Source organism: Diceros bicornis, chromosome 29 (genome assembly GCF_020826845.1).
Source record: "Diceros bicornis minor isolate mBicDic1 chromosome 29, mDicBic1.mat.cur, whole genome shotgun sequence".
NCBI classification, from domain to species: domain Eukaryota; kingdom Metazoa; phylum Chordata; class Mammalia; order Perissodactyla; family Rhinocerotidae; genus Diceros; species Diceros bicornis.
In genome coordinates this window covers 21036179-21058430 of record NC_080768.1, presented here as the reverse complement: position 1 = coordinate 21058430, position 22252 = coordinate 21036179, and the positions used below count along the sequence as shown (strand labels likewise).

At 39.7% G+C, this 22252-nt stretch overlaps 1 protein-coding gene across 3 annotated transcripts in view; it reads right to left on the bottom strand.

Moving 5' to 3' along the window:
* The window catches only part of MTUS1 (microtubule associated scaffold protein 1), a 142701-nt gene that overhangs the window by 107443 nt on the left and 13006 nt on the right, over positions 1–22252 (bottom strand). The window contains exon 1 of one of the 3 annotated variants that reach the window (XM_058525072.1): positions 20617–20683. The exons of the other annotated variants lie outside the window; for them this stretch is intronic. The gene's annotated coding sequence lies outside the window, so the exon portion shown is untranslated. Of the gene's footprint in view, positions 1–20616; positions 20684–22252 lie in introns of those variants that run through there. 3 annotated transcript variants of the gene reach the window in all.

Genomic DNA, 22252 nt, shown 5'->3' with positions numbered 1-22252 from the left:
AGGCCAGAGCTTTCTCCCTCCTGAACCAGTCCATTGTCTAATGCATCAGCACTAGCTGCCATCTGCACTACACCATCATTAAAAAATATATATTTCCTTCGATTTCATTTTTATTACTTGACTCTTTCAGCAAGGTTAGTGCAAGGACTAGGATAGTCTCTACACTCTGGGTACAATTAATATTCAGCTTGATAAAAACACCCACTCACAAAATCAGGTACCACAGGGCTCCTAAATTATCTAACAACAAACATGAAAAATATCACCAAAAATTGGCTCTGGTTTTCACAAATCCTCCCCATCAATTCTCATATAAATTACCATATGATAAAGTTATCATATAGTATAAATTAAGAGATCTTCATCCTAGCACTAGTTTACTTTTGTGAAAAATAAAAAGCCTAGTTAATTGTGACTTTAGAGGCATTTTAAGAGTGGTTGACACTGGGTGCCCACTGAGTGAATCTTTGTCAATAAGTTTGGTACAGATGGCAAAGACCATACAACTAAAAGCACATTCTATCAGCAGAAGCAAATTTTATCAGTATCTGTGCAATTTTAAGGACAAAAATCACCAACTTGGCAACTAATGGGTAATTAAATGTCCTCCAAGTACCACATGCAAGTACACCCAGGACACACGTAATCACCCTTCCTTGATTAGACACTGAGGACAGGGGAAAATGTATCAGTCCCACCCATCCCAAAGGGCACATGCAAGTCCCATTGCTCCATTAGGTCTCTGCCTGCTGCTCCAACCTTTCCTGGGCTCCTGTGTCTCCAAAGGCCTCTAACTTCTATCCTTACAGCAGCCACTAGCAGGTGCTTACCCATTACTGATCACACTCTTCTTCCCTGCTAGCAGAAAGGTGTCCACTCTCGTCCCGTGTAATCTAAGAAAAGATGCCATCCCAGCTCAGGGATAAATTCTGACTATTCTAGGCCAGTCATGGAGGTCCTGATTTTCCATGGAGTCTAGGAAAATCAGTAGATGACCCGGGTGCTTAAGATTTATCGTGCTTGCAAGAATATGTTTTAATACATCAGTTTAGAATTTCAATGGGTATGAATTTAACAATAATAAAAATCAAAAGAAAAGACTCTAACTTAGGCTCCAAGTTTCACAAAATCTTTTCATTTGAAACTCACAAATGACTATGAAGGATTCAAATGCCAGATTTAACCTTGAGGATGATGGTAATGTAGTGAATGCAATGCACACAGTCATACAAAAGTCACACAGAAAGCTATGATAAAAATGCCTGTGAACAAAACAGCACTACCAAGGATGTTTCATTCTATAACTAAAAATGGACCAGGAGACCTTTTCCAATACTTCCTAAAACACCAAGGTCATCTTCCCACATATGAAGACTTTCAACTTCAATGCAGGGTGCTGCAGGCATACTGACTCTTTCCTGAATTTGAGGTCATCACAATCAATTTTTTAAATATTTAATTTGTTTACTTGCATAGAAAAAAATTAGAACAGAAAAAAAATCCAATGTATTATGACACTTAATCACAAATCTCAATATTTAAAGGCAGAAATTACTTTCTAGAGCACAAGGAGGTCAAACAAGATCATAGAGAACATACCGCAGGATGCAAGGCAGTTCGCACAAAGCACCCCAGGAATTAGACACACAAACAGAAGGTGGAGAGAGGCAGAGCCTCGTGGTAGTGAGATGGCTTGTAGTTCTCTATGAGGATCCACTAGACACCCCCTATCCCCAGGTACCCGCCAACACCCTGTACATTCAGACAACTACAACCACGCAGGAAAAAGCTGTGTAATCTGAAAAGACATTGGCTAGACACTCCAAATCTAGAGCTACTAGACCCAGAGGAGGCTGGGGCATGGGGGTACCAACAGGGAAATTAGTAGATTTCTACATACTGAATGGCGGGACTACCAGCCCACTTTCTGTGCTCAGCTTCACAATAAGCTTATAATCACTGGGCTTATAGCGCCCGGGTAAAAGCTGAGAGAATCATTCTTTGCAGGAACTAAACTGAGTCCAGACAGACATACAGACACTGACATTGAGAGCTCTCACACCATCATGCAGCCCACTGGTTGGCAAACCCTGCCTCCAACACAAAGCTTCCTTAGCTTACAGGGGCACCATCTTAAAAAACAAGTCAATCAACCCAATATTTGGGGATATTCTCTAGCATAAAAGAGAAAAAGAAAACAAATAAGAAAATATTCTCAGAGGAAATTGAAGCAGGCAAGGGAGAAAGATTAGAAAATCTATAATTAATATCCAGAAAAAATATCATACTCATGCAAAACCAGAATATTTTTTAAAGTATAAGCAGAAAATAAGAATGCTCAGAAATTAATGTGAAAGCCGTAATTAAAATTTTTTAGATGAACTAGCCCAGGAATTTCAGCAAAAGACACACACAAAAAGAAGTGAAAAAGGTGAAGGATTTTTTTTTGAAATTAAGGATTCATCCAGCATTCAACTCACAGTTACCAGAAAGGGAAAAGAAAAAAATTTGTGGGGGCTGGGCTAGTGGCGTAGTAATTTCAGGCTCCACTTTGGCAGCTCGGGGTTCCTGGGTTCATATCCCGGGCATGGATCTACACACTGCTCATCAAGCCATGCTGTGGTGGCATCCCACATACAAAATAGAGGAAGGTTGGCACAAATGTTAGCTCAGGGCCCATCTTCCTCACACACATACACACACAAAATTGTGGTAAAAAATAAAGAAATAATACAAGAACTCTTCCTAGAGTGGAAGGACACAAGTCTCCAGATTGAAGATGTCCATTGTTCATTTTCCAGAATAAATGAAAAACATCTGACTTCTGTATGTCACTGTGATGTTCTGGAATAACTAGATTATAACAACTAATAGCAGCCAATATATCACTTATGCACAAAAAGCTATTCTAAGTGCTTTACATGAATTCTCACATAATCCACTAACAACTGTTCAGAGATATAAAGTAGTACCATCCTCACTTCACACATGAGGACTGAGTCATAAAGAGTTACATAGCTAGGAGGCAGCAAAACTAAGCAGTCTGGTTTCGTGCCCATCTTTTAACTACTATGCTAAAAAAATTCCAGAGTTGAGAAAAGGACATACAGAAGACCAGATATCAGAATGACAGATTTTACTACATTAAAGGTGAAAGACAAGAAGCAATATCTTCAAATTTCTGAGAGAAAAGTATTTCCAAGTTGGAATTCCAATCCTGCCAAACCATGAATTAAACAATGTGGTGTGGAGAAAGGGATTTTAGGCACCAAAAGCCTCAAACTTACCTCTCTTATATGCTTTCTCAGGAATCTATGAGGATGGACGCTAACAAATGAAGAATTAAACCAAGCAGGAAGGTCATCAGGAAACAGGGAACCCAAAAGGAGAAAGGTGAAAGGAATCCCCCGGAAACGCCTGGGTGACCAATGTCCCACACCTAGATAGCAAGCAGCCCACACAGCAGCAGGAAGTCAGAGGGCCAATAAGGATGTCTCCAGGAAACACACAGAACTAACGAACATCGGAAAATTTTAACCAATTGAAAAATTGAACTGAGAGAAAAAAATGAACTTTGGAGGATGTGAGCTGTTTCTGCCAGATATTCAAAGACAACAAAGTAAACAGAAAAAAACAAATAGTTGTATAAGGAGGGATCATCATCATAGTCAACTTCTTGGGTCACACAGACAATATTCACAGAATCCTATTTTTATTTAAAATACGGAAGCAAATAAAAAATAGTGAAGAGAGAGGAAAAGTGATTGCCTCTGAGAATAGAGCAGGCTGTTCTTTTACATGATCCTTTTAGCACTACTTGTCTTCTTAAAGTCTGAGCATATGATAAAAATTAAAGAATTATGTAAAAGGACTATTTGAATCTTTACTGTCTATCCTGTTTTCTGCTTCCATTAAGAATCATCTTACCAAATGAGGCTGCTGTCTTAGTTCTTTTTTAAACCCTAAACGGCTTAGCTCTTCTCGGGCTGAGCCTTAGGAAAAGCGAATTGAGACTAAGGACAGGACTCCATAAAGAAAATAGCAAACTTGAGTTGCAAGTGGTCTTTTTCTGAACCTAAAACTAGCGACTTATTCAGCTGCTGCTCTATACTATTAATGCTGCATAGCTACTGGAATCTGCTCATTTTAAGCCAGTATTCATGCTTCAACATGCAGCAGTGGAAAGCTGCTAACTGTAGCCACTTTGAGGGATACCTATGGACCATCAAGGTCAAATGTCCAATTCTGCTCTAATTATACGTCAAAGCTAAGAGGCTGTCTTGTAAAATACATCCTAATAACAGAAACATTAACATGTGTCTTAGAAATGATGAAATACGGTAATTTATTAAAACAAAGCTCAACATTTCAAAGTCATTGACTTTCAGGGTTAGAAGAGACCTTAAAAATGATCTATGGAATCTTAACACCAATCTGACACTTAAATTCTCTTAGAATGTGATCAACCGAATCTCTGCCCACTCCAGAGAACACACTGTGGTTCTAGGCAGTTCTTACTTCCCCTGTCTGGACACTGCCGTCCAAGGTCATACAGGTCACTACAGTATTTGGGATTCAAGGTCTAGCCACAGGAGACAGAAAACCTCAAATAAGTGGCAAAAAAAACAAGACAAACGTTTACTTCTTTCTCATTCAAAAGTCTGCATGGTGGTCCAGGATTAAGGGACCCAGCTTTCAGGGACCCAGGATCCACCTTTCTCATGCCTCTGCTGTGCATGACCTCAACCTGTGGCCCAAAATAGCACTATCTGAGCGTCACTGAACAGGGTAGAAGAAGGATGAAGACGTAACAAGTATGGAAACTACCTCATGGAACACCACACTTACACAGGTGGCCATCGCTTAATCACACAGCCACCCCTGCCTACAAGGCAGGCTGGGAATGGACACCAATACAGGCTACCGGGATCCAGCTAAAAATTCTATAACATACAAGAGGGGAAAAATGGGGACTGAGGGACAAACAGCAATCTCTGCCACACTTACCACAGACCCAGTGCCCTAACTCCACTAATAGGTTAGTACTTAGGTCTCCATGATTACCTATTTACATTTTAATAGAGGTTTTCTAGAAACCAGGATGCCTTAAACTCAGATCCATTCTGAAAGTACCTTGCTAAACTCAGGGAAGAAGACCTGAGAGAGATGATCCTTTCATAGTTATGACACACATGTAATAGTTATGACAACTATGGTGGTAGGCTTGCAGACCCTAAGGAAAGCTCACGGATCACTCTCAACCATTCTGATATAATAGAAAAATTTAGTTTCTTTTCATAAAGATGGTCCATCGAGCTTATTTTCAGTCTAGTTTTGCTTTTCAATGAATAAAACTTCTTGAATGGTTCACTTCTTAAGTGTGATTAAAGGCAGTGGTGCTCTCCGATCTTGGACTAAAATTTGTATTCAATCAAAAATTGTGGACTGGTAAAATCACAAAATGAATACAACTAGGGAGACTGTTTGAAAGATGTATTTGATGTCTACCACGTGCTGGGCATGGTTAGGTTCTGGGGCCGTTGTGCACTGGATTAGGGGCCCTGTGTAGCAGTGAGACATAATGAGGTAAGTGCCTTACCAGAGAAAAGGTCAGTGCACGACAGAAGGAACGAACAAACCACAACGAAGAGCAGATTTATGTTTGCCAAAGGAAGCCGGGGAAAATATCAAGTAGAAATGGAAAGACAGGCAACGCGGCCAGGAGGAATCACGTTGGCTCTGAGGTGTGAAGGGGCTGGAATGATCGGAAACAGTAAGAAGCTCAAAGTGGCTGTGGGCAGGATAAACGGCAGCAGTCGGTTAAGCTCAAGAGTTTGGATTCTATTCTGGGAACAGTGTGAGTCTGCCAAAGCTGTTAAGATGGACACTAACACTTTGGTTTGGCTGAAGATGTCCCAGCGAGGAAAGACCAACGGCAGGAAATTGTTGCGATGGATCTGAACTAACACAGCGGTGGTGAGACGGAAAGGAAACACAAAGCCAGATGAAGCTTAAAAGGCTCACCTCTGTGTTATCTGCACCGAGGAGCAGAGAGCTTGGCGTACAGTAAGTGCCCAATACAGGGCTCTTGAAGAAAACACTATTTTAAAAGGCTATTTCACTTATATTAATATTTTAAGAAGGAAGCTACAGCAGAGAGCATAGGAAAGCTGCATAAATAATCACATACTAGGTAGACACAAAAAGGATTTAAGCATTTAGTATAAATTTTAAGAGTTTTATAATATTCTCTCTTTTTTCTTTAAATAAACTAATACCTGAGTTTAGGATACTAATTCTGGGCGCACTTGGTGCTAAAAGGTTTTTTACCCATTCCAAGCAACAAATGAAGAAGTTCAAAGAACAAATAAGAGATCTAGGTTAAAATGAATAATTTATTCAGCACAGAGACAGATACTATTTAGTTTAATCATCCAAGGAAAAGTAATTCACTTCTTTCTAACACACACAATCTTAAGAGTGTTTAAGTGAAAATATTACTCAACGATGACTGCTATCAAAGAAACTTTATGCCGCGGTAAAACAAAACTATCTCAACAAAAATATATCCCCCTTTTCCCCACCCACTCCCAAAACCACATGAAAGCCAATTGTGACAAGGACACCACTACTGAAGAAAAGCTCCTAGCTCAAGTATGCTAGAAAACTCAACACGAAGCCAATTAACTGACCTGAGGTTCAAGAATTTTGATTCCTGGACTTAATTCCAAAAATATACTTTTATTACAAGATTTTTCTGGCTTAAGAATTTGCTAAAAGCTCAAAATCAGCATGTGAAAGACCCCACACATTCACAAACTCTTAAAACTGCATTCCTGAAAGCTTAGCCAGTAATTTTACTAAGTAAAACGTTTTAACATTTTCCTTTTACAAATAACTGTTTCAGGACATCCTACATTCTTTAAACATATCGTAAAACAGCATAAATAACAAAGTTGTGTTCCCCTAATCCTCATATCTTGTTGCTAAGATAGCGAGGAAGCCAAATTGCCAGGTTCAACATGCTCAGAGCATTTTAAATCATAAATATTCAAGGAGTTCTAGTTTTCTTCCTCTCCTGCCTCCCACTCTGCCTCATTCACCTACTCTCTGTTTACATACATACACACACACACACACACACACACACACACACACACGCACTCAGAACTATAACCAGAATCACAATGCAGAGCTGGCCAAATGTACAAGGATCTAGGCACTTCAGATGATACAGTAAACTAAAGTATATATGGAATAATTTCCCACCCCACTCTTTGCTTTTGTAAGTGTAACCATAAAATGACCATGGCCAGATGTAATGATGTATAAAATTTGTACATGTTGCCTAATGAGAGCTTTTGTATTTAAAACTTTAGCCCAAAACACAGCACCACACTTAACTCTTTTCCTCTCCAAAAAGTAGGTAAGAGTATATTTACATTTCTTCATAATAATCCTTGCATTTTCACACATTCTAGAATTTATCTTGAAGTACGGATATTTCATTAAATATCACAGAATATAAGCAGATGAAAAGTATAAGATTTAAAAAGCAGCTTTTTAAAAAATGTCACTTCTAAAACTTAATCAACTCTAGTGGTTTTGCTTAATTTCAATACCCCAAATCAACTATATCAAGGTAACTTACTTACATTCCTCAGAAATCAAAATTGACAGTTGTGAAAGTAAGCAAGCAATGTCTTGAAGTTATTTGTCAAAAAAAAAATAATCTCTTGGTTGCACCTTAGAGATTGTCTTTTTCATACAGCAACGCCAAAACTACAACCAGACAAAAAGAAATCCAACAGGCCATACAACGAATCCTCTCAGGAGACCACATTATTCAAAGACCAGCCTGGCCTTGCAGCAATAATACGGCTGAGTGTAATGACTTTTTTTTTTCCAAACTAAAGAATTTTCCTTGGACCCTCTGCCAACAAAACATCACAGACTTTTCTGAGTCTTATAGGCAATAAAACTATATGCAGATTTTCTTGGTTATACTGTACATCACTTAGATTAAAACTCAAAACAAAACAAAACGAAAAGTTCTGTAAAGTAAGCAACTTACTGGTCTATCTAGACCATCTCTGAAAACAGAAGGGACTTTTATTTGTCAGATTAAATCAGTGTTCACTGTTGCTGGGTGACTGCTTCCAGATTAAAGAAACCAGAATATTCCAGTGACTTGAATAAAAAAAAAAAAAAAAAAAAAAAAAAAAAAGGTTTTGAAGGAAAGATGTTAAGTATGCATCTACATCTCAATAGGAACTCAGATTTAAGGTATAAACTTTATCTATCTACAATTTTTCTTCTCGTTTCCTATACTAATTTCCCATACTAACAAATTCTTAAGAGTTTCATATTTCTTTAACTTAGGAAGTTCTGTGTACTTGGAAATTCTCAAATTAATAATAATTCTCATTATATGTGTAAGGGAAAGTTCTAGAAAGATAAGTACCATATCATTACAATGGTTCACCACCACCCCCTCAAGTTGGGCGGGGAGTAGAAGGGATCTTCACGTTATAAATTTGTTTCATTTCTATTATTACTTAAATATTTATAATTACTTTCAGATTCTTTTTTAAATACCAAAATATTAAAGATATATTTATGCTCCAATGGAATAAAACATTCACTATAGATTGTACTTTTTTGATCAACATTTCCTTCACAGAAACTGAAATTAAAAGAAGTGGAAATCATTTATTCAGAATCTTGGGCCAGCATATCTGCTCTTTGCAACATGAATAACCAAGGTCATCAAGGCTGTTACTTTACAAAATAGTCAATGTAATCCCTAAGTAAATGTCTTTCAAATTCCAACAACAGATTGTCCAACTCAGACACCTGAAATACATGCCAAGAACTCTTGCAGGCAGGCAGTCTACACATGAAGTCAAACACCACAACAGATGAATTTCCCTTGAAATAAAACACTACTCTCATTAACAAAAATAATTTTACTATTCTCTTGTAAACACTCATGGAAGAGGGATTAGCTAACACTGATGCTTAGAGTATCACTTTCCAGTACTTAGGGTATCTGAGTTTATTTCATCCAACCTACTTATGTGAGAAAACTATGGTCTAGAGAGAATAAATGATTTCTAGTAGTGCCTCTCTTGTGTAACTCTAGGAGTCACCATTCACACCATATTCTATGGAAAAGAAACCCCAGGGGTACCATTTACAGTAAAGATGATGGTAACGGTGCCCCTAAAATTGTACAATGTAGCAGCCCTGAAGACTTCCAAGTTTATACAACCATGTAGAGACAGAACCAGGATTAGAAACTCTCATCTCCCCTTTGGCTCACCACCATCTTGCCTCATAAAAGTATGGGGCAGGGGGAAGAAAAGCAAAATTTAATGGTGCATTTAGGCTAAAACCCAAATTTTTATCCTCTTTAACACTATGCATTTAATCACTTTAGGTGAAATGGCATGAGTACCACAGACTAATCCTGCACCAAGAACATCAAATACACTAAAAGAAAGCCTGCAAAAACTAGAGACAAGCCTACAGAACAAAGCAACTTTAAAAAAATACTAAATACGACCTACACCAATGTAACATACTAAGTAAATAGTCTGTGTCCCAAAGCTACATGTGAAAACGAGCATAAACATCTTGCTTGTATTATCCGAACCCAAATCCCTATTGTTCCCAACCTTCCACTGACTACACCACAAAGGAGATAAATAAAGGGATTCCTAATTACAACAGTCATGTTCATCTGCTAAAACAAAATTATCTGGTCCTGCTTCCCAGTAGAAGAGGCCAGCCTCATCTGTATTGATGTCATAACAAGGAAGCACTTTTGGCTACAATTGCTGATGCCAAATCAGATAAGAATCCAGTACATTCAGTATGTACTCTACTGGATCTCAAAACAGATTAAATTTTTCTACAAAGAAAAACTAGGTAAAAAACTAAACACCATATGTTCAACTTTTTTGTAACCCAGTATCACTCAATGATGAAGATCTAGGCACCAAATAAAAACATTTCAGATCATTGCTCAGTAAATAACCAGAGTAGTTCTTCAGTCTCTGAAATTGCACAACCACCTGTGATTCATCACAAAGAAACAAAGAGATAAGAGGCAGGGAGCCACAAAATGGACACAGGTCTATGAAAAAGTACTGGCATAGGAACTTTGTGAAGATTATATGACAAGACTGTTTAATCCATATAAGAGAATCAAAAAGAGATTAAACCTCCAAAGATAAAGAAGATGTGGTATATGTACACAATGGAATACTACTCGGCCATAAAAAACAATGAAATCTGGCCATTTGTGACAACATGGATGGACCTCAAGGGTAGTATGCTAAGCGAAATAAGTCTGAGGGAGAAGGTCAAATACCATATGATCTCACTCATAAATAGAAGATAAGACAACAACAAGCAATCTCATAGAGACAGATTGGATTGGTGGTTACCAGAGGGGAAGGAGGGAGGAAGGCAAAAGGGGTGAGTAGGCACATGTGCATGGTGATGGATTGTAATTAGTCTTTGGGTGGTGAACTTGATTTGAAAAGTTAACTTAGGCTGAGAAACTAACTCTTTTTTTCCCTTAAGACACCAGTGAGGATCCAAGAGAAATGAAGGTATACAGTAAAATACATGGAAATACTAGGAATCAGATTCCCAAGGAAAAAAATAATGAATTAAACATCACCAGAAATTAACGTCTCTGAACAAAACTTTTAAAATATTTTGTAATGCCTTAGATCACCAAACCCAAGTGCAGCAGTGAGGGAAGAGTCTGCAAGAATCCTGCTAGCCACACAGTCATTAGAGACAGCCTGGAGATGCTCTGGGGTTGCTGGAAGCAAGTCAGACAGCCCAGTGTCTGCATCAGCAGCCTGTGTGCACAAAGGCCAACTCAGGGTAAGATGTCACACACTCTTTGATGGAGCACCAAAACCCAAGAGAGACTTCCCAGGAAGAACTCTCTCATGTCCCCCTCATCACTTCTGTTTCTGTCAACCAGTGCACAGACATCATACCTGCACACAGGTGTATCAACGGCTGGTGTTTCCGAGGTAGAAAGCACCAACCAGGTAAGCAGGACTCAGATGCAAACCCGCTCATGCTGAAGCCCAGGCTCTTACCCGCTGCAGCCTGCGCACACACACCTCCTCTGTCAGCTCCACTCACCTCATTAGACAGCCTTTAGCTATACTGCTGGACCAGGCAGTCCCCAACTTCCAAGCAGGTTATCTTCCAAAGCTCACATGGAAATTTATTTTAAGGCCAAACTAATTTTTTTTGTGTGTGAGGAGGATTAGCCCTGAGCTAACATCGGATGCCAATCCTCCTCTTTTTGCTGAGGAAGATTGGCCCTGGGCTAACATCTGTGCCCATCTTCCTCTACTTTATATGGGATGCCGCCACAGCATGGCTTGACAAGCGGTGCATCAGCGCACAGCCGGGATCCAAACCTGCAAACCTCCGGCCACCGAAGCGGAGCGCGAGCACTTAACTGCTATGCCACCAGGCCAGCCCCAAAACTAATTTTCCTAGAGCAATGCTATTAATGATGATGAGGTTCCCAGGCTGGCCTCCAAACTGAAACCCATTTAATCCATAATATAAGTACTATTTGTTCAAAAAGACCTACCAAACCCTTAACACGTATTAAGACCAAGAAGCTGAATGCAAGTTAGGGCATTATTTCAATGGGAAAAATAAAATGCATTCCAAGTCAGAAAAGAGAATCAAAGTTACTTTTTCTACTTGGCTACCACCATCTCCAGTCTCAAGAGTCAGAAGAGGATAGAGGCTGGAGGAAGAAAAGGGAGGAAGTTTACTCTCTTTCTAAAATATAAAGAAATGAAAAAGGAGGGAATCTCACTCTCCATCCTGACTCCTCCTCCTCCTCCCTTTACAATCTCTAACAGGACATAAGGCCTCAGGCTCCCCTGGCTCCAATCAGACAGGGGGAGGAACCTGCCTGGTCCATGTGTATGGGAGCACACAGACAACCTGAAAACTCCAAGAGCAAATTTCTACTTCAAAAGATGACACCTGTAATTTTTCAACATCTTCCACCAAAACAGAGAAAACTTTCCTCCCCGCTTTCAATCCAACCTTCTTAAGAATCAAGACATACATACCTACACACAAAAGAGCTAATATATAGGACTATGAAGCCAAGGAACAGAAAATTTAATTCAAAAGTCCATGTGAGCAAAGGACTTGAAGAGACATTTCTCCAAAGAAGATATGCAAATAGGGCCACTAAGTGCATGAAAAGACGCTCAACATCATTAGTCTTCCGGGAAATGCAAATCAAAACTATGAGATAGCATGCCACACCCATTAGTACACCTATTACCAAATGCTGGCAAGGATGTAAAGAAATTGGAACACTCTCGCATTGTTGGAGGAAATGTAAAATGGTACAGCAGCTGTGGAAAACAATTTGGTGGTTTCTCAAAAAGTTAAACATGTGGCACTGGCCCCATGGCATAGTGGTTAACTTCTGCGCATTCCGCTTTGGCGGCCTGGGTTCTCCGGTTTGGATCCCAGCCACAGACCTACACCACTCGTCAGCCACGCTGTGGCAGTGACTCACATACAAAATAGAGGAAGACTGGCATGGATGGTAGCTCAGGGCTAATCTTCCTCAAGCAAAAAAAGAGGAAGATTGGCAACAGATGTTAGCTCAGGGCCAGTATTCCTTAGCAAAAAAAAAAAAAAAAATTTAAGCATGTCATTAACATATGATTTCACATTCCACTCCTAGATACACACCCAAAAGCAGGGACTTGAACAGATATTTGTACACCCATGTTCACAGCAGCATTATTCACAGTAACCAAAAAGTGGAAGCAACTCAATTGTCCCTTGACAGGTGAATGAATAAACAAAATGTAGTACACAGATGCAATGGAACATTATTCAGCCGTAAAAAGGAATGACATTCCGATACATGCTACAAATAGATGAACCTTGAAAACATGCTAAGTGAAATAAACCAGACACTAAAGGATAAATATGGTATGATTCCTCTTACATGAGGTACTTAGAATAGGTAAATTATTCATAGAGACAGAAAGAAAAATAAAGGTTATCAGGGGCTGGTGGGAAGGTTAAATGGGAAATTAATCTTTAGTGAGTTCAAGGTCTCTCTGCTTGGGATGAAGAAAAATTCTGGAACTAGATAGTGGTTATGGTTACACAACACTGTGAATATACTTAATGCCACTGAATTGTATACTTAAAAATGATTAAAATGGTAAATTTTATGTTATATATATTTTACCACAGTTCCCAAAAAAAAAAGGCACTACCACAGACTGGAAGAGCCAGAGCTAATGGTTTAACATCATTGCTACCTCAACTTTCCCAGTCTACAGAACAGGAGAAAATACTATACCACGCATCTTAGACCTTTTGGCTGCCTCATGAATATTTGGATCTCAAATGTTAAATCCACAAATGGAAAGGGTCTACACTACAGCACTCATCACCATACTGATCACTGTGGCACTAGACAGCTGCCAGATAGAAGCTCTTCTGAACTAGACAGTCACATAGAAAGAATCTGTTCCTACATATGAAGATAACTTAAGTTCGCAAGTTTTGTGTTAAAATCTTCATTTAAATGCTCACTCTGTCAACATAAGAGTCATAAAACAGACAAATGATTTCAGAGAAGAGTAAAATTGTGATAGTGACCAAAGCACATTTACTGACAAAGATTTTTAGACAAGGTTCTTTAAGACTAAGAGGAAGGCACTAGGACGAACATCTAGACCCATGGCCAATAGACAGGTCCCTGGAGACCTCAGGTGTAGACTCCAGGTGAAGCAGCCTCGCCAATCTAGCTGACTCCAGCTAGCACCTAAAACTCAAAGTGAGCACCAGACACACAACCCAACACTGAATCACACAACTTAGGAACAGGCTTCTATGCAGGCAACTTAGGAACAGGCTTCTATGCAGGCATTTCAGAGTTAAACTGAGGTGCTCATGTTCCTGCTGGGCCCCCCAAACCATTCAGCAACAGTGTTGATACTGTTTCCAGACAAAGGCTTATGCAACTACCTCTACACCGAACACTCCCACTAAAGGCCCACTGAATAAGAAACTCCTTCTCCAGGGTTAAATAAATCTCGGCTTGATTGCACAGTTCCAAGAATAAGGGCTATCTAATAAACTTCCTTGTATTTACAGAAGTCTTGGGCACAATGCTTACATAAAGTAAGCATTCAATAAATGTTGGCTGTAAATCAGATCTTCTTAGCTACCCATTAAACATCACTCATAGGTGATGGGTCAAAATTAAGTGGTAAACAACTATTTTTAATAGCTAAATACAAATATAAAAAAATAGATACATGTAATATCCCCCCAAGCCCCTCCTCTTTAAGACCTAATTGTAATTGCCCTTTTGGAAAGCAACTTCAACAGTCATAAAAATGGATTTTACGCAATCTTGCTTTAAATGGAAACCTTTGAGCGTAGGTTCAGTTCACAACTCCCTTTCTCTGAGAGCAGCCTCTTTTACTCAGTGAGGTGGGCTCTACTATATGAACCAGCCCTGTGTCAACACCCGCCTCAACTGTGGTCAGATTTTCTCTCCCCCAGCATCTGGATTTGAAACAGCTAATCAGGCACAGTATGTCCACGGAACTCCCTGGAACTGAAAAATACACAAATCCAAGCCCCGTAGAGTGAGCCTCCTTCCTCCATGCACCCAGAGGGAGAGGAAGCGAGTGTCCACAGAGAGAAGAATGCTACCAATGTCCCGAGAGAAGCAGAAATGAAAAATAATGAGGGGGGCTGACTGACCTGACTTGGTTCCTGACAACTTCTTTGACACTGAGTTCTAAGAAATATTCCATACCCTTATAACCCCTATCCATTTTTGCCCCAGTTAGCTTGAATTGATTTCTATTACTTTTGATTAAGAACCTTCAGTAAACTGTTGCCAAGAATTTATCACAGGAAAGACTTTAAACAGAGGATTTTTAGCATATTTTCTAAAACTGACTTAGAAACAATCTGAATGCGAACACAGGACTAATTAGAAAATTGCAGTAGAGTAACTCAGTGAAATGCAACTATTTAAAAACTATGCAGTTTACTAAACAACTAGGAAAAATGTTTGTGTGTTTTGTGATGACAACCATGTAAAATACATAGAAAAAGACATGAGAAAATGAAAACAGCAGATACAAATGGGGGTTTGGGGCTGTGGGTTATTGAGGCTGTTGCAATTTCCTGTCTGTGGTAGTAATTAAAATCAGGAAGAAAAATCTAATAATTCCCCAAAACTAGAAATAACACAAATGTCCAACACTAGTGGATGAATAAACAAAATTGTAGTACATCCATACAATGAAATACTGCTCAGAAACAAAATGGTAGACCATTGATACAAACAACGGAGTTGTATCTCAAATACATATACTACATGAAAAATGCCAGACACAAAAGGCATATAATTCCATTTACATAATATCTGGAAAAGCAAAACCAGGAGCACAGGACTGAGATCAGAGTTTTCCTGGAAGGGCGGGGAGAGGACTGAAAGGGGCACAAGGGAACTTTTCGGCATGATAGACATTTCTATTTTTTGATTGTGGTTGATTGTTTCACAACTATGTGTATGTCAAAATTAAATGAAATGCCCACCTATAAAAGGCAAATTTTGCTGTATGTAAATTATACTTCAATAAATCTGACTTAAAAATAAAGAAGACACCAAGCTTGGAAATCAAACCAAAGCTACTGAGGCACCTTTAAGACATCTGTTTTCTAATACTGGATGACATTCATTCAAATTTTTCGGGTGTCCATCGTATGTTAAACGCTCTACTAGGAGTTACTATAGAGTGAACAAAATAGACAAAAAAAAAAAAACACAACTACGCAAACAGAAATTGTAGTCAATGAAGAAAAGCATGGGCATTCTGGCTGCTATTATGGGGGGGGGGTCTCTGAGTAAGTCATGTGTGCAGCTGAGGAATAAGTAGCAGGTAAGGAGGCAAAAAATGGAAAGGTTTTAAATGTATTATATCAAAAGTTGACAACAACTCAACTCTTTAAATACATAAAGTGTGGTTATATTTTAATATATTGATATGACATGGAATGGAGCCTCCTAAGCACCCAGGCCAATGGAGGTCTTGAAACAGCCCGATGGGCAGTGGCCAGATGTGAAGTGTTCTGGATTTTAGGGACCCTCAGAGAGTATCATAGTCCCTCTATCCATGGTCAATATTTCAGAAACGATTAACAGAAATGTATACATTTCCCTGAAATGAGGTTGCCTCAGGGTATCTAAATCTCATGTTCTGGTGTTTTAAAAAGATTTGTTGTACTTGTTTTTGCTTGTGGCTGAATTGACCATGGTATCCTCAAGCTTATCCCAGATTCTAAATGATTACACACAGACACACTTACCAAAAAGTGAACAAAAGTGCTCCCTGTGTGGGAAACAAAACTCTTCACGCCATAGGGTTTAAGCTGCAAGACACTTCCTTTGCTGGGCTTAAGAGGCTCTACTCTATCCTCCTAAACACACAGGCTGCTCCTTGGCAAATGCCTCTGCTGGATTCTTCTCTGACCAACCTCCAAATGTTGGGAGTAAGGCAGGGCTCGGCCTCTTAACCCCTTCTCTTCCTACACTCATTATCTTGTTATAAATACATTGTTTGATAACAACTCCCACAAGCATATTTCTAGCCTTGATCTTTCCCTAAAGCTCCAGATTTGAACACCCAACTGTCAATTCAACATCTGCATTTGTATATCTAACAGGCTTCTCAAACGTCCTGCATCTAAAAGAGAACACCAGGATTCTAGACCCCCGATGACTTTCTTTTTGTCCCAGTGTTCCCCATTCTCTGTGAAAGACACCACTGTGCACCAAAGTTGACCATGACAAAAACCTAGGAGTCAGCCTTGATTCTTCTCTTTCCCTCCGACCGCCATAGCAACTCCAACAGCCGCTACCTTCAAAATACATCCCAAATGCAACCATTTCTCACCTAGGCTATTGCCCCAGCCCCAAGCCACCACTGTCTCTCTCTTGGAAGGCTAACTGGGCAAATCATTAGCCTCCTGTCTCCTTACAATATACTCTCCACATAGTAACCAGACTGATCCTTCTGAATTGTCCTCAGCTCATGCAAATCCACTCTCAAAGCCCTGTAGGATCTCCTATCACACTTAACAAAAATTAAACCTACTGACCTAGAATAATAATTAGCAACAGATTAGCGCTTGTGCTAAGGGTGACAAAAACTATCTTCAAAGGCAAGGGATTCTCCACTGCCACCCCCAAATCAGATGATATTGCTTAAACTTAATAGCCAACTCTGAGATGCAATGGAAGAATCCCTGAAAACGATCATCCCTTCCTAAAGCAACATGTTCAAACAAAATACTCTCCGCCTCTTATCTAATCAGACCTCCACAATCACTCTGAAGGCTGGGAGGGAAAAGGGTCCTCTTGTGCTTTTGACCACTGATTGTCTACATTTCTACCTTAAATATAAAAAATAAGTCTCTAAAATAAATATTCAGTTTTGAATATGTTCTACCCAATCAGAAAACAGCTACCATTTCAGACTGTGTCTGAATTGCAGACTGAAGTTTCTCCTCACCCACATGACTTCAACATAAAATGTGCACCATATGTATCCAAAGAGTCATTAGTAAGTATATTAAATAATCCTCCCAGAAACTTCAATTTAAAATGTGTAGGTCTGTGTTTAAATGACCTGTTGTCCACAAGTTTTTAAACAAGGCTTCATTGCAGGTTCCCAGGCAGTATAGGAAACAAGGCACGTTACTGTTTCCATTCCTCAAACATACTGTGACTAACATCAAATACAAAATGTTTTCTTGAAAATTAGAAACATCTAGAAATATATCCCATGACACCAGCCTCATAAAAAGAATAACCTCCAATATTTACTTTTACTGTTTCTAAGGTTTTTTAAAGTCAATCACTAAAAAACTTTGACCTCCCCTTACACAAGCCAGGAGAAAACACTCACTCTCTCCTCCACTTTTCACACCTGTCTTCAGACACACACCCTCCGCACTTGACTGCCTCCCGTCCACCTCACGTGATCATCTTCTGGCAGCAGGAAGGCAGCAGCAGGCTCTGTGCCATTTAGGCCCTCCTCCTCAGCTGTGACTATTTTTAGGCCAGCGGCCCCTCTCTGATTCGTCACTTGGCCCTAGATAATCATGAGGCAGTCTTTAGAGAGAAACCCTTCAGAAGCCAGGCAAGTTCCAGCAGGATTAGCAACACTCCTCTGCTAACACAGCAAGAATTCCCTAAGGGCTGCAAAAGAGAATGCCCTCCAAGGATAGCAGGTCATGACCTTTATAGTCCAACACACTCACTGCCTTCACTTGGCCAGACCAAGGTCAGGCTCCCATTCCAAATGACCCGTGATTTCATCAGGTCAAAAAAAAAAAAATCAAAGCTGAAAGAGATTTCCTACTATTATAAGAACTTTAACCCATGTGCCAAAAAATTTAAAACAACTCTAAGATTTTTTTTTTCCTGAAATGTCATGCCCAGTAGCAACACTGAGATTTCAGATTTGTGTAACAGCCTTGGAAAGAGGTAGGTATTGATAAAAATATTCAAAGAAAATTTTAGTCACCTTTCAAAAAAAGAATAGCATACCAAGACAGTGTAGTAAGTTAAATATCCCCTTGTGCTATTTATAAATATAACCATATACTATAACACCTCTACTTGGAACAGGCCTACCAGAAACACTAAATATATCTGATGTTAAAACTATACACCATCTACTGCTACACCTCTATAAAAGATAACTACAGTAACATGAATTTCAAGTTAAATGTGTGGTTGGTTTTTCCATCTCACTACTAAAATGAAGCATAAGAACTTCAAACTAGGTTTGAACGTCTTAACAACTGAAATTTCATGAGAGTACATGCAAAACATATAGGGACAAATATATTTACGTATTGCGTGATGTACCTTTCCTTTAAGGATATCATGACATATCAAAATTAATCACTCTCATTCATCCCCAAGTTGGAATTTGTAAAGAATTGTACATCTTTTCTGAACCCACAAGTTTACAGTGTCAAAAATATTTGCTCTCCAGATTTCTACTGATAACACTAAGTGAAGACGTCATGAGAGCATTAAGGATAACACGTTGGCTCTGGTATTTGAGAAGGCAAGCTGGCTTGACTCAGAGCTGCAGGGCCAAGGAAAAAAGGAGATTCACTCACGGGTCCTGGCTTTAGCAGTTAGCATCTGCTTAATGGGGGTCTCTGGCCCTGAAGGTGAGTACACCTCCACCTGTCGGGTATCCTCCCCTCCATCCTCTCTGGAGTTCCAGGATGGCTAAATGTGGGAGTGTGCCAGGAGAACAGAGGAATACAATATGGACCTCAGGAAGCAAGAAACCCAGCCAAGTCTCCTCCCTCACCCTCAGAGGCAGAATAAACTCTCATTGCTCCAAAACTGGCTACTTTTTGTATTTCTCAGATGGGAGTGTAGGAAGAGGGAGCCAATGGGATCTTAGAATCTGTTCTCAATAGACTTGGAGGAATAGATGGTATAATTTTTTTTCGAAGAGAAAAGACATTCAAGACATTCAATATGCCTGCTGTTGTGCTAGAGAATTTGGAAATTCACCAACTGGGCTTTGTTTAGGTTTATATTTCTAAGGCTAATGTAGTTAACACAGTCTTTAGCTCCATGAAAATGGTCCCCGAGTCTGGTTCCCCAGGCCTGTCTGTGACAGCCTTTAAAATCATTGGTACATGGAAGTCAGTCAAAATGGAAACCTCTAAATGATTACCCTCAGCAATAGCTCTCAAAAGAAACAATTCAGTAGTATGCTGACTCCATCCTTACTGGCAATCTGCAGTTCAGTTATGGCCAACCAATTTCCAACTGACTGAGGCCAGGACCACTGCTCCCATTCTCACAGATCTATGTCATGCCTATGGACGGCATGACAGGCTAGCTCAGAGTTTAAAGGCAGGGATGGATATAGTGAAGATTTGCACTTAAAAATGGGAGAGAAATGTTCTGCTCATGCTTACCCAATTAATATTTAAGGAATTCAATAGCCCGATTTTTTAAGTGAATAATTCCAGTATCCACTCATGCCTTTCTCCAAATGATTTCAACCTCTGTATAAAGTATTTTAATCACAAGTTAAATAAAATAATGTCTCTCTTCTTGGATACTAACTTCCTAATGTAGCTGTTACGTGCAAGACAGCAAGGTAGTTTAACTTAATCCACATTTACAGTTGAGAATAATTCTATTCACTGCCATTATATAAACAAGACATTTTAGTTAGCACTCTAAATCTTACCAATTTCCTTACAACTATTCTTTTAATATTAGAGACTTTCAAGAAAGAAATAATCTTTATGTAATTTGTATTATATTCAGAGCCTCCAATTAGCTACAAAAGGAAGAACCCATACAATAGCACCGGTCCCACAGAAGCAAAGTGGGGGTCAGCTATTCATGCACCACCCTCCCAGTTTCCTCATCTCTGATATAAAGTGACCTTTTACTACAAGAGCTTGCATTCATTCAACAAACATTCATTAATCGCCTACCATGTGCCAGCTGCTCTGCTGGGACACAATGGTGAACAAGACAGCTCCTGTCTTCAAGCAGCCTTCAAAGAGCCCATAGTTCAGTTGAGAAGAAAAGAAAGTACCAGTCAATAATTACAAAAACTGCCAAGTCAAAGCAACCAGAGCCTAAGGGAACTCAGAGGATGGGCTCCCCTGCTATAGAGATATATGGAGGGAAAGGTCAAGGCTAGATCCCTGAAGACAAAGCTTGAGCTGAGGATAAGGGATAGGCAGGTGAGTGCTTCTCAGCCTTTCAGATTTTATGGACTAGTGAAATTTCCCCTCCCCCAATCTGGAGAGACAACATGGGGAAGCCGGCTTTTAATTTTGCCACTAAGGATACTTCAGACAAAATAACTTTTTACAACTACCAACACATTATAAAAGGATATTTTAACACAAAAATTAAGGGAGTACATAAATGCAGAATAAAGGATATTCTTTTAGTTTAGATCATATAAATTTAGCCTGATGAAAATCTTAGTACATTATTTTGGTTTTTTTTCCATTTCCCTGTATCATGGTCAACATTTTGTCATCAAGCACCCCTGAGTCAGAGATCCCCATTTGGAACCTCTGAGCTAGGTGAAAAAAGCAATGAGGAAGACGAGGGAGGACAGAGGTGGCAGGATGCCAGATGAGATACGGAGGGCAGTTTCTCCCTCTCCAGGAAGATCCAAGAGGCAGAGCAGAGAGAAAGACACATGCAAAAGGAAGTGTTGAGAGCGCAATGGATTGGAAAAGGCCTGGGACAGATCAAGGGAGGGAAGGTGTATACTGAGCCTTCCAGTGGAAGCTGCAACAGAGACCAGCACACACCTGGGCAGAGGCATCTAATGACCAACCATGATGAGCTGCCTCAGCAGAGGCCAAGAGGTCTGGAAGGCAGCACCTGGACCAGACAACCCTGACCCACCGCCATGATGTTATGATGCCATAGAGCTCTTCCAGGCCAGGTACCATCCCAGAACTGGGTGTACTGGGGAGGGAGGAAAACAATCCTTGAGAGGAGGGAACAGCACTGCATAGGAAATCTGAATTGACCAAATTTAAACCCTGAAGTTAGGCAGTATGTTTAATAACTGGAACTTAAACCCACGGTGGAAATAGCTTATCTTCAGGAATACAGGAAGCATGCACAAGATAATTCAGTTTAGGCCAAAACACATCATCACAGTTCTTTGGATTACTTAGGAACTCACCCACCTCAAAACAACTCATACTGTTTCCTATCAAGGGTATACTTTTCAGAAAGAAAATCAAAATAGAATTTTTTTTTTTTAAAGACTCTTTCCTAATAAGGTTGACAAGCATTGTGGAGTGAGGCTGACCTAATAGCTGAAAAACCATCTGAGGCTTTTGAATGTCAAAAACACTTGTGAGAGAAAAAGCTGTGTAAACACAGTGTTCAGTGCATCAAGGAACTGACAAGTGGGGACCGCCTCTCTCTGACACATTGTCAATTCCTACTTGTCCGCCCACACTCAGCAAAGTACGTGAGGCCAGGATGGGGGAGTGGGCAGCTACCTCTTCCACAGATAAAGATAATGACGTCAGCACACAGCTCTTCAAAGCCCACAAAGTATTTTCATAGTCATCCTCCCAGTTGCCAGCA